A 10,107-nucleotide genomic window follows, 5' to 3' on the forward strand; every position below is an offset into this window, starting at 1 on the left:
TCCCTGCCCCGAGGGCTCCTCACCAGCAGCACTGCTGGAGACCAGAGACGGGTAATCCTGGAATCACTGAGGCTGGAAATGACCACAGTGGGTTTGGAGTGTGGAGCCATAGAATCATTTCTTGTTTCTGTGATATGGTGTGAAGCCCTTTTCTCAGCTGGGGATGAGCAGGAGGGCAAACATTGGCCCTGGAGAGCATTAATAGCCCCTATGGGCAAAAGTGGGGGAGGCATCAACGAAAACAATTTAGGGCAGCTGGGTAAATCATAAAATCACGGAAGGAGGGAGGTTGGAAAAGCCCTCTTGCCTCACCCTGTCCAGCTCCAAGCCCAGCCCACTATGCCGACTGAACCCTGTCCCCAGGTGAGCCACGGCCACACGCCTTGTGAACCTCTCCAGGGATGGGGACTCCACCCCGGGCAGCCTCGGCCAGGGCTTCTCCAGTCTTTCTGTGAGGAATTTTTCCTACAATCCAATCTAACCCACCTGAGGGCTGCACGGGGGGTGCTGCTGATGACCAGATGGGGTTGGAGCATCTTCCCCCCGTGGGAGAAGGGAAAGTTCTTGCCTGCATGGGCATGCGGGGAAGGGGCTGTTGAGGCTAAGCTCTTCTGGAGGCCTCCAAGAGGGCAACCATGAGCTTTTCTGAGTGTTTTTGTTCCTTCCCCAGGCTGAGGGCCTCTTCTCCGTGCCAGCACTGTTCCTCCTGCCAGCAGTGCAGTGCAGAGCGATGTCCATAGAAGGCAAACGTCCTCTGCAGCCGCAGCATCGCCCCACGGCTGCCTGGCTCCTCCTGGCCAGGATGGCTCGTGGTGGCCTTATCAGTACCTGCTGCAGCAGCCGTGGGAACCGCAGCCCGGGGATGGAAGCGGGTTGGTGCTGCAGCGAGCGCTGCCCGCAGACGCACTGGAAGCAGCTCCCTGAAATCCCAGGAGGGTGGCCTGGGGACCCCACGGCTGCACTTGTCCCTGGGATGGGGTGCTCCCAGTGTCCCCCCCACGCAGCTTCCCAGCCCAGGGGTGTTTTCTCCTCTCCCCAGGGCTTCGAGGGCAGCGCTGAGCAAAAGCGAGGAGCTGGGGGGAGGGTGGGGAAATAGATAAGAAAAAGCAAAAGGCAAGGTTAAAAATAACCATGCTGGCCAGGACGCCTGGGAACAGGCTCGGCTGAGCTCTGTGGCTCCGGGAAGTGACTCGCTGTGGGGCTGCCCGAGCCACCACTGCCAACCCCAGTCCTGTGGGATCCCCCCACTAGTGGTCTGGGCAAAGCTGGCTCCTGTCTGCATCCCGGCTCCTGCCCCCATCCCAGCTCTGCCCCAGTCCCCGGTCCTGCCCCAATCCCAGCTCCTACCAGGCCAGCTCTCTCCTGCCAGCTCCAAGCGCATCTCGGCTCTGCTCGCCGAAGCGGAAGCCCCCGGAGAGCAGCGGAGCCGATGCTGGGAGCGTGTGAGGCTCTGAATTATAGAGGAGATTTTTTTTTAACAAAAAAGCCTTTAGTGCACACATCGACATGGCCGGGCAATTAATAATTTACGCCCCCTCTATTAAGGTTTTACACCGGGAGCCACGCAGCGCCTGCCTCGCAGCTAAAGTAGGTCATGGCTGCTCCAAGGGTCCCTGGGTGTCTCCTGCCCCGGCCGGTGCCTGCGTGCGCTCCGTGACCACTCGTGCGTGTGTGCGATGTCCCTGCCCTGGCGCGTTTTGGAGGTGTGAAGCCAAAGCCACGGGTTTTACGCCCTCCCAGGCTGCTCCTGCTTGTGTCCTCCTCATGAGGACACTGTCTGGGGATGGGGAATGTCCCCATTCCACAGGGGGGATGGAGCTCCAGGGAGGAGAGTGGCTCTGGACGTGGTACAGCCTGATGGCATCACTGGGAAAAAGGGCACAGGTTATGGTACCCACATCTTTTGGTACCTCGCATCCCCTGGACTTCTTGGGAAGTGGCGCTTGGAGAAAGTGGTCAGAGAAGAGGTGAGTGTGTTGGGTCCAGGAGAAGGAGGAACAGGGCAAAAGCTGGCTGTGGGACACCATTATTTACATTTAACTGGGAACTGCCCTATTTCTGCTCCTAAATAAATCCATCTGGGAACTTCGGGATCATTTGCTCCTGAGAACGCTGTGCTTTGCACCCCCGCCTGGTCCAGGTGCTGCGGCAGGGAGCTCGTCAAGGCCGTCACCGCTGGACAAGTCGCTGTAGAGCTGCCTTGGATCCCCATTTAACCCAGTTAGATGCACTTGCAGCGGGCCAGGGCGTCTTCACGGACACCAGCAGGAAACCCACAGCCCCCGCTTGAACCCAGAGGTGCAGAAAAGAGAGAGGTCACCCAACACCGCCGTTCCTCCAGGGTCTCCAGAGCTCCTGTCTCTGAGGCCAGGAGTGCCTTGCAGTGCTGAGGCTCCCCTGTGGTCCTGGGTCCCCCTGATGAGGATGAAGGATTCCCAGCTCAGGCACACAGCTTGTGTGAGCTGCTGCCTTCAGCCTGTTTTTTTTGTTGTTGTTGTATTTGGGGTTTTTTTTTGTTTTATTCTGGTTTTTGTGGCAAGCGTCAACGAACGATTCCAACAGCTACTGCGAAGGATGGCAACTGCTCCTGCAAAGCCCAACAGCTTCCATCTGCTGGGCTGCACGGGCAGCGCAGGGAGAAGAGCCTCGTGCCATCTCCTTTCCCCAGGGCATCGCCTGGGCTGAAGCTGCTCACGGTTGAAGAGCATTTTGAGCCCAGGCTGGAGGACAATGCTCGTGGGTCTCCAAGGACGGAGGCAGGGGTGTCTCCAAACCTGAGCTCTGCCTTCAGCGCTGTTTCTCCGTCTTTATTTACAGTCCTGTTGGTGGCCTTCCTGCAGCTAAACTGCACCCAGCTGCTCAGAAAGCCAAACTGCCCGGGACCCCTGACAACCTCCCAGTTGTTTGTATGTTTGGCAGAACTCAATGGGCATAACCACGAGGAGATGTTTCAGATGGCTCAGGATCCATGCTGCATCAGCAACGACCAACATTTCTGGCTCCCAGATGACATCCAAGGACACTGAATCATGGAATCACAGAATGGTTTGGATCAGAAGGGACCTCACAGCCCATCCAGTCCCTCCCCCTGCCATGGGCAGGGACACCTCCCACTGGATCAGGGGCTCCAAGCCCCATCCAACCTGGCCTTGAACCCCTCCAGGGATGGGGCAGCCACCCCTGCTCTGGGCAACCTGGGCCAGGGCCTCCCCACCCTCACAGGGAAATATTTCTGCCTAAGACCTTATCTCAATCCCCCCTCTTTCAGCTGAAAACCATTCCCCTCGTCCTCTCCCTGCCCTCCCTAATCAACAGCCCCTCCCCAGCTTTCCTAAAGCCCCTTTCAGCACTGGAAGCTGCTCTAAGGTCTCCCTTCTCTTCCCTAGGCTGCACAGACCCATCCCTCCCAGCCTGTCCTCATACAGGAGGTTCTCCAGCCCTCACACCATCTCCGTGGCCTCCTCTGGCCTCGCTCCCACAGCTCCATGTCCTCCCTGTGCTGAGGGCTCCAGAGCTGGACGCAGGCTCCAGGTGGGTCTCCCAGAGCGGAGCAGAGGGGCAGAATCCCCTCCCTCCCTGCTGGTCCCACAGCTCTGGGTGCAGCCCAGGACACGGGTGGTTTCTGGGCTGTGAGCACACATTGCAGCCCATGTGGGGCTTACGCCCGAGGGTAAGGGTGTGGGGACAAAATCCACCTGGCACAACGTCTTCTGGCAAAGGCAAGAGGTACGTGGAGCCGCCCGGGGACGCGATGGGTGGTGGCTGGAGGGGCCCTGGGGTTGAGGTTCTGCTGTGACGGGGAGCAGGCGGTGGAGGGTTACCAGAGGAGTTATCTCCATCCTGACTCAGAAATAGGTGGGGTCAGGTCAGCTCCTCGAAAAGACCAGTCAGGCTTTCCCTGGCTCTGTTCTTGCTGACGGTGGGATGGGAAAGGTCCTCCTGGTCTGCGCTGCGCCCCAGCGCCCTCAGTGCAGGGAGAAAGCCGGGAGGTGGCATCCAAGACCCGAGAAACCAGGACACGTTCCCAGGCAGGAGCTGAACGGGAGGTGGCACCTTGGGACAGCGCAGCAAACGCGCCTGGATACTCCCTGCTCCCTCCTCTCCGCCTTGGGCTGAGGAGGCGGCAGCTGCTTTAAACCAGTTAAGGTAATAGAGGAAAATCTGTTTATTCTTCTGGTCAGCAACAGCTTTGCTTCCAAAACTACAGAGCGCTGGCAGAGGGGTGTCTGCAGCCCAGCCTGGCGGCGGTGGGACCATCACCAGCAGCATCGCAGGCTGGTCCTGACGTGTTCCAGCTGAGCCTGGGAAACTCCTGAGGCTGGAGAACCCCCCTCTTCTGGGTGCCTCTGCCGAATTGTAGCTTCTGGTATCACTCATTTAACTAAAAAAAACCCAAACAAAACAATATAATAGTCTGATCTGGCGGGCCCAAGAAGCCCACCCAGTCTTAGCTACCTGGTTGAGGTCTTTTTACAAGTGAGGTTGAGGCTTGAGATGGCCAGGAGGGTCACCTGCACCACCGATGGCGTTGGGCCAGGCTGCAGGTGGCCCGAGGACATCAGCTCAGGAGGGACAGAGAGGGTCGGGGTGCCTGGAGGGAGATCTCAGCCCCGCAGGGACCACACAGCTGCTGGGCAGGAGGCACACCTGCAGCAACACCTGCAGGGAGAGCTAATAGAAACCTAAAAGTGTCCCCAAATACATCCAAAATGCACAGTGCCATTGTCCTGGGGACTCAAAAAAGGAGAAACTCCAGATTTTCCTCTGCGGTGCAGGTGGATTGGAGACTCCAGGGTGTTTGCCCCGTTTCATCTGGTGGGCTTCATTGCAAGTAACACACTCCTTTCATCCTCCTCTGGGCCACTGACTTGAGTGGGAACTCATGGTGCCTAGTGCTGCCTCTCTGGAGGTGGGACAGAACCGCCCTGTGTGGAGAAAGCCCTTACATCTTAGACTTGTCACTGACTTGCAGGTTACTGCAGCTTCTCTGCAGCGGTGGCCAAGGTCTCCTGGGAGAGAAAGCTGAAGGGAATGAGTAAGTGTGTGGCAGAATGCCCCAGACCTTGCTGGGAGAGGCTGTCGGCTCTGCCCTGGGTTCAGCCTCACCTGGATCATGCCCCGCTTCCCCCAGCAAGAAGCATCATCACGACCCAGCTCCGGGAAGAACAAGTAGCTGCCACCACCTCCCTGATGGGGTCCAGGGGCTGGTTCACCTCTGCCCGTGGTCCCACGGGGTCTTTCCATGTGTGGCATTTTCCAAGGCACCTGTTGGCACAGGTGGATGCCAACCAATTAATCCCAGCACCTTTCCTTGGCAGCAGGTTCTGCTAACGCAGTCTGAGCGGTGGGCTCCGTCCTTGGCCAAAGTCAACAGCGTTCAGCGCTGCTTCCGCGTGCTGGGCTCAATGGGGTGCCCGGCAGCCAGCCTGATAAGACATCTCAGCTTTGCAGGAAGCTTTGTGCCTTCACCTGCCTCCCTGCCAGTCACCCACAGGCAACACCTCTGCTTCCCAAGCCCAGACCTGGCTGCTACGAGGAGATGGGGCTTCTCCGCCTGAGGACTGTGTCCTGAAACCCTGGCTGAACACTGGGCAGTGGGACCGGGCTGGAAATGGCTCCCTGGGACTGGGCTGCTTTTCCATGATGTTGGGTGTGAGAATGTGGTCCTTGTGCCTCCCAGGAGATGCCTGTGGGTTTGGGAAGCAGGCGCCACCTCCACCCAGAGAAACACACTCTGGCTCCCTGACTGGCTGTTGGGAACTGTTTCCACACTGACAATGGTCAAACTCCTGGACAGGGGGCAGAGAGGGAGGTGGAGGGGGAGCTCCAACCTTGGAGACATTCAGCACCCACCTGGTGGATGGAGACATCCATCCTCAACCCTCAAATTTCCTCTGATTCTGGGAATTTATAGGCATATAAAAGAATCACACCAGGGCCCTCCCCCACTGCTGGAATACTCCAAAAGACTTCAGCTCAAGAAGAGATGATCCCAGTCTTGCTGCAAGCCAGGATGACTCAAAGGCAAAGGCATGGTGTGTCTCCATGGGTGGAGGAGGCTGCTCCCCTCCAAGAAGAGAGCAGAGGCATTTTTAGTTGCTGGTGTGAGCTGTGGTTTTCATTTGACTGAAGCGGAAAGATTGCTTTGAGATACCTAATATATCTGCGGCCCCATATTGTCATCCAAGTGCATGCTTGTCATCAGGTCCCACCTCCTCCAGTCCCTACAGCTCTTCTAAAGCCTCCTGCTCCTGCAGGTTCCCACTGGGACGAGCATCTCCAGGGCAGAGCTTGCATGCAGGTGCTTGAGGGTCCCCAGGAGGGCTGGTGCCGCTCTGCCAGGGCGCGCAAGGAGCCGCGGGGCAAGGCAAGGCACTGAGTAACAGAGACGTGAGTTGCCTGCTGCATTCGGAGTGCTGGGGCAAATGAACCCCAGGCTTTTGGGTTTGCATTGGTTACACGCTGGAACTACTACGAGCGGGCACTTCTGTGGAAGTGGAGCATGACCCGGGTCCGGTGCGATGTGCCTGACTCACCAGCCCGGGCTCTGCTCGCTGCTGGAGACCTCGCCGCGGTCATCAGGAGAGATTTGATTTCAACACATAACAGCACAGCGAGGAGGCTTTGTCCTCAAATGAGGAAAATGCACTCTGTATCTTTGCTTTTACTTTTCTCTATCCATCCTCTTCTAAGATGATTGTCAGTGACCTTATTTAGAGCCAAATTGTCCCTGTAGCATTTCCCTGCCAAGGCGCACGCTCTCCGGCACAACGCTTTGTCACTCGTCAGGCTGAGCTTTGCTCCTCACAGCCCCAGTCACACGGGTGTCGGTGCTGCCACAAAGTCTGCATTTGCTTTTCCCCAAAAGAACGTTTTCAGAATAATTTATTCTATTATCTGTTGTTAGAAGATCCACAACCTTTGGAAAGGAGGAGTTTATTTGGCCCCAATTCCTGTGAGAGGTTTCTCTGAGTCCTTCTGATGCTCTGGGAACTGGAATTTTGTGCAGCATCCTGCCAGACATCAGGTGGCACCAGCGTTTCATGTCCATGTGTCATTAGTTTGGCTGTATGCGTTTAATTTTAGCACTATCTCTGGTTCGTTTCTACAGAAATTTGTGTCATGAGGTGCTCTTTGCTCCTGACATCCCTCTGACTTGAAGCACAGACAAGCATTGACACAATTCACCCCAGCAATCCCTGTAGGTGATGTTTGCTTGATCTTTTCTCTCACTGGGAGGAGAGCAGAGAAGGACAAGTCTGATGGACCTCTGTGTACTCAGGATAAGATTAAACAAGGAGGAAAACTCTCTCATGTTTCTGGGAAGACCTTTAAACGGGGAATGCTGGGCTGTTCAATGTTCTTTTGGTGGCACTGGGAAAGAGCTTCAGGTGTTTGGTGCTGCCAGAGGAAAAAGCCCATATGCTGCAGCTCCCTATGTTATAACTGGACTCACAACATGTTTTCTATCTGTCTTTGGGTTTGACTCTCCAAGCAGAGCTCCTCCTGCCCTACTAGATTTTTATGTCAGTGCATCCTGCCCTGCTGACATCCCATCTCCAACTGGACCCAGGAGGCTTTCGGGAGCTTGTCCTGCTCCTGGAGGTGGGGATGTTCATGGCATGGACCACTTGTGTTCATCTCATCTGCTCACGCGACGGAGCGGTGAAGCCCTGGCTGAGGCTGCCCAGGGAGGGCTGGAGTCCCCGTCCCTGCAGGGGTTCACAAAGTTGTGGTGGTGGCACTTGGGGACAGGGGTCAGTTGCCACGGGATGGGGGTGAGCTGAGAGGGCTTTTCCAACCTCACTGATTCTGTGATTTTCCCAGATACCCTAAACTGGTTTTGTTGAAGTCTCCACCTCTTTTGCCCATATGGGCTATTAATTCTCTCCAAGGGCCAAGATTCCACCAGGGCCAGCGCTTGCCCTCCTGCTCATCCCCCACTCAGAAGTGGGATCCATGCCACATCAGAACCAAGACCTTCACCCCCTGCAAGGTGTAGCATTCATTGCTAGCCCTGGGAGGTTGGATTTACTGTAAATAAGTCACCTTGTTTAACAGGAAGGAATGTCAGCATGTTTTTATTAACTTCCCAAACAAACTTTGAGGGGCAGGGCAACAAACTAGGTCTCCCCACACTCAATGTTTTTATTTCCCTGTGTTTCCTTATCTGTCAAGGGACCATGGTTTGATTCATTCCACAGTGCTGAGTTATTCGAGATGTGTTTGGAGGCATGTGGTTGGTTTACAGCATCGCTTTGTACCGACAGGCTTGAACCTGGTGGTGGATGGTGGATGCACGTTTAGATAAGGCTGTAGGGCAGTAAACAATAGCCTCCAGCTGGTGCTGCCAGTGCTAAAAAAAGCCAGGACTTTCCATGAAACCTCCCCTGCGGAATGACCTGGCCCAAGGGAGAGACAGAGCAAAACCTCATTTCACCCAGAGCCCATCTTGGAGTATTGATCCCTGCTGAGAAGCAGCTGGACCTTCCACCTCTCCTGGTTCCTGTGTGGACAATGTAGTAGCGTCCAAGCTCTGCTGCTGCTCCTCACTGCCCACCCTGTCTCCATCACACCATGGTCCGAGGTTCCCTCTCCGCCTTCACGCCTCCTTGTAGCAAGTCCTTCATCAGACCAAGCCGCGTCTCTTACCAAGCCTCGCTCATCCTGTGCTCTGTTGACCCAGGTCTCTGCTTCTTTGCACTCTGGAAAGCTGGACCCCAGGTGCGACATCCCCCAGGTGCGACATCCCCTGGCCCCCAAACCAGCCTCCTCTCTCCCATGTGGATCTATCAGGGCTGCAAGAGGTTTAATGATGATTTAGGAGAGGGCTGTATCATGAACGTGGGAAAAGCTCTGAAAAGCATCCAGGCAGCCCCTCTGCCCTCCCTTCACCAAAAGTCACAGTCCTTTTTAACAGAAAAAGCCCAGATCATCGGCTGCCCTGGTGAGCCTGGACCAAGTCATTTCTCTGGGGCTGAACATGAGGCTGGGGCTGAAACCATTCCGGAGTCAAATTTGATGATTCATGCTCTTAAAAAGCTGACCTGTGATCCCTAAAGCACAGTCTCACAAGGACATTTCCAATTCCCCCCTCAGGTGCACTCTTCTGGAGAAAATCACACTAGCTGTTCAGGGCTGGATGATGCAGAGGGTGGTGCCTTATCAGCACGGACACGGAAGCTGGCACCGTGGACGGCTTCTCAAGAAATTGAAGCTCTGAGCTATGCAAATTACTGTGTCCAGGAAATATCCAACTGATCGGGGCGGGGGGGGGTGTCATAACTTGCCAACAAGGAAAACAGAGGCTGAGTTTGAACGCCATAAGTGAACGAGTTACAGTGATGTCAACAAAGCACCTGTCTTCTCGCTGAGTGAGGCAACCACCATCCCGATCGCTGAATAAAAAGGCAAACGCGTTGCTGCTGAATGAATGCAAAGTGAAACTGTCTGTCAATGAGGATTGATTTGACAGGCTGATTTATGGTTATGGTGTGATGGTTCTAGCACTGCTGTTGCATGCTCCAAGGACCGCGGCTGACCGCTGTGCTCAGTAGCAGCTGGATGCCTGTGAGCAGAAGTGAAAAAGACACGAACCTGCAACTAAGTCCTAAGTATTTGTTTAGCCCTTTCTTTGCTTGGCAGACAAAAGAGCCCGCCAGGCAGGGCTGATGGCAAAGAAGAACAGATCATGGAAAGAGCTCCAAAGCTTTTTTCAAATGAGGATCTTAGAGGCCTTGTAGCAACAGGCAAAGTCCTTGTGTTTCTGAAGCCAAAGCAGACCCAGTCTGCACATGGGAGCAGGCAATGAATACTGGCAGAGAACACAGATGTATGCAAAGGAGATGTGACCCAGAAGGAAAGCAGGAAAGAGAAGGAGAGGAAACCAAAGACACAATGCTGACAGTCACGGCACAGGGGAGCAGGAGAGCTGAAGGAACCAGTTCTCCTGCCCCAACACAAAGCTGGCAAAGCACCATCTTCCTCCCCATCTCGCTGCAAGGCAGGACCAGAGGCTGCTTGCCACGGGGCCATGCTGGCCAAGGGCATCGCTGCACCTGCAGAAGAAAAGCCAGCACCGATGGTTCCTCCTGGGAGAGAAGACAC

This window comes from Phaenicophaeus curvirostris, chromosome 12 (assembly GCF_032191515.1).
Source record: "Phaenicophaeus curvirostris isolate KB17595 chromosome 12, BPBGC_Pcur_1.0, whole genome shotgun sequence".
Taxonomy (NCBI): Eukaryota; Metazoa; Chordata; class Aves; order Cuculiformes; family Cuculidae; genus Phaenicophaeus; species Phaenicophaeus curvirostris.